The sequence below is a fragment of the Meles meles genome, chromosome Y (assembly GCF_922984935.1).
Source record: "Meles meles chromosome Y, mMelMel3.1 paternal haplotype, whole genome shotgun sequence".
Taxonomy (NCBI): domain Eukaryota; kingdom Metazoa; phylum Chordata; class Mammalia; order Carnivora; family Mustelidae; genus Meles; species Meles meles.
The window spans coordinates 37,741,830-37,745,268 of NC_060088.1; the positions used below are offsets into that span (position 1 = coordinate 37,741,830).

Sequence of the window (3,439 nt, forward strand, 5' to 3'; positions counted from 1 at the left end):
CCGGAAAACTCCACTTTGGTTTAGGATTTGGGCCAAGGTGAAGGTAAGTTCAATATGCGGGCACATGTTTCGGCTACCGAGGCCCTTATTTGAATTGGGGGCTCAGGCTATGGGTCACAATGTGTGTTTGTGCCAAGGTTGCCCTCAAGAGCAGGCGTGACCTCATGGGTCATGCAGGTTTCCTCTGCTCTGAGGGTTTTACACCCTTCCCAACAGCAAGTTTTCCTGCCACGGTGAAGGAGGAGTTCTATTTTCTGCATTAGGTTCCTCCATATACTCAGGCATCTGAGATAAGGTCTAGGGACAGATGCCTGAAAACCAAGATTGGGTAGAGATGATGGCCTAGGGCCATGGCAAGTCCATTCTGCTGGAGATGTGGCCAGCTCTCTGGGTTGCTGATGGGAGGCCTTGCCTCAGTCTGTGTCAGAGAGTGCAGTAATACACAGTGCGGCCTATGGTATTGGGGTGTCATGAGGGCTGTGCAGGTTCATCCTCATTGGGGTATTTGGGCAACCCCATAGGGCAGTTTTTTCTTCTGCTTGGCAGGCAGAGTGTTGCGTTGTGGCTCCAAAATTGGTATGCAGATTGTTATTTCTATTGGGAGGACTACTTGATTGTCTACTTCTAATTGTCATAGTTCTCCATGTTTCAGCTCTTGAGTTAGGGTTATATAGGAGTCAAAGTTTAGGTCTTCATAATCTGTGTACTCATAACTTCAGTATCATTGGTGACCCATAATTTTTGCAGTCAAGGAAGGATTATTGGCCCTTCCTTGGTCTCATTGGTCTCATCTATTATATAGAGGATTCATTATGAAGGTAAAGCAATTAAAATTAAAATGGCAGCAGGTAAGATAGTTCATACCGTTTCAAGTTCTTGAGCGTCTATAGTGCTGGTATGTGTTAGTTTAGTAGTTAATATTAATGAAATGATGTAAAGAACAAGAGAGCTGATTGAGAATATGATCATTAATGTATGGTCATGGAAATGTAATAGTTCTTCTATAATAGGGGAGGTTACATCTTGAAGGCCTATTTGGAAAGGATACACCATAGAGATATAAAGGACTTCGACATATAATTTGACTTTGACAAAGTCATGTAATTTTTACTAATATCTTTTTATCAAGAAAGATATGGTGGTTATGATATTGGCTTTAAACCAATTCTAGAGGGTTTAAACCAATTCAATTCCTTCCATTCTTATTTCGGTAATACTTAGGTTGGCTCTTTGATTGTGTGATATGGAGGATGCCATCCATGTAATCATTCAATGTTTGTTGAAGTAAGTTCTCCTATTATCACCTCTTGTTTGGATACAAAGTCTTCTCAGATTATGAAGATTATTAATATTACTGCCGTTAATGAGATAAATTAGCCCATGGAAGACACTGTTTCATGTTGCATAAGCATCTGGATAACTGGAATATCGTCGAGGTATTCCTGATAAGCCTATGAAATGTTGAGGAAAGAATGTTATATTTACTTCTATGAATATAATTGTAAAGTGGATTTTTGCTCAAATATCATTTAGTGTGTAACCTGTGAACAGTGGGAATCAATGGACAAACCCTCTTATGATTAAAAATACCGCCCCCATTGAAATGACATAATGGAATTGTGCTACCACGTAGTATGTGTCATGAAGAACAATATCTAATGATGAGTTTGATAATACAATATCTGTTAAACCACCCACTGGGAATAGAAAAATAAACCCTAGTCTTCATACTATAGCTGGAGATCATTTAATATCCCCTCCATGTAGAGTGGTCAGTCAGCTAAATACATTTACTCCCACTGGAATTGCAATGATTATAGTAGCTGAGGTAAAGTATGCTCGTGAACTGACATCCTTTCCTACTATAAACATGTGGTGGGCTCATAAAATAGATCCTAAGAAACTGATTGATATCACTGCTCAGGCTATTCCAGTGTAGCCGAATTGTTCTTTTTTTTTTTTTTTTTTTTTCCCTGAGCAATAGTTTACAACATGTGAGATACTTCCAAATCCTGGTAGAATTAGAATATCTACTTTGGGATGTCCAAAAAATCAGAATAAGTGTTGATAGAGAATAGGGTCTCCTCCTCCAGCTGGGTCAAAGAAGGTAGTCGTTAGATTTCAGTCTGTGAGTAGTTTGGTAATACTGGCTTCTAGAACTGGTGATCATAAGAGTAGAAGTATAACTGTGATCAGGACAGATCATACGAATAGAGGAGTTTGATATTGTGATATTGCAGAGAAGTTTATGTTGATAATGATAGTAATAAAGTTAATGGTTCCTAGGATGGATGAGAAACTTGCCAGGTGTAGGGAGAAGATTATTGTGTCTACGGATGCTCCTGCATGTGTTAAATTTCCTGCTAGAGGAGGGTACAAAGTTCATCCTGTTCCTGCACCTGCTTCTAACATGGAAGAAGTTAGAAAGAGATGAAAGGAGGAGGGCAGAAGTCAAAAGCTTATATTATTTATTCGTGGAATTGCTATGTTGGGTGTGCCAATTATTAAGGGTACTAATCATTTTCTAAATCCTCTAATCATAATTGGCATTACTATAAAGAAAATTATTACAAATGCATAGGCACTTACAATTACGTTGTAGATTTGGTCATCTCCTATTAGAACACTTGGTTGGCCCAATTCAGCACAGATTAATAGGCTAAGAGCAGTGCCTACCATTCTGGCTCATGCACCAAATAAAGGGTCTTTATGATTTGTGGAGAATAAACATCACTTTATGAACATAGGTAAAATGGCCAATAAAGGCATTAGACTGTAAATTGAAGAATGGGGGGTTGAGTCCTCTTCTTACCAAGCTCTGTGGTGAAATATTACATTGAATTGCAAATTCAAAGAATCAGCTTCAACCCTGCTGGGGCTTCTCTCACCTTTTTTTTTTTTTTTTCTTCGAAGCAGGAGAAGTAGACTGAAGCCAGTTGACTAGGGTATTTATCTGCTAACTAAAGTATCATGGGATGATAGCCCACCAGTCTAGAAAGGCTTTAGCTTAATTAAAGTGATTTGTGTTCAGTAGATGTGAGATATACTCTTGCATTCCTTAAGGTGAGATGCAGGAGTTAAGTGAATGACACGTACTTAGGGCTTTGAAGGCACTTGGTGTTTTTAACCTAAGCTGCTAGAACTGTGTTAGTATTATTGGGGTTAATGGAAGTAATATGGTCGAAGTTACAATTAGTGAGGATAAAAGAATTACGTTTTTTTGTGTGTTTTCAAATTGCCATTTTATTTTTATGGTGTTTATTGAGGGGAATATAGTTAGTGCTGTTGCGTGTGTTAACCGCATATAAAAGTATAGGTTTAGTGGGGCTCTAATTGCTATAAATGTTCATATAAAAATTATATTTTTTTTTGTGAGTTCATGGATGATTATTCATTTAGGGATGAATCCTGAGAGGGGAGGTAGGCCTCCTAGTGATAA

The 3,439-nt window shown here is 38.3% G+C and overlaps 1 pseudogene; it reads right to left on the reverse strand.

The window, feature by feature from the left end:
* Positions 1–1,191: 1,191 nt before the first annotated feature.
* Positions 1,192–2,745, reverse strand: LOC123935876 (annotated as a pseudogene).
* Positions 2,746–3,439: the final 694 nt, after the last annotated feature.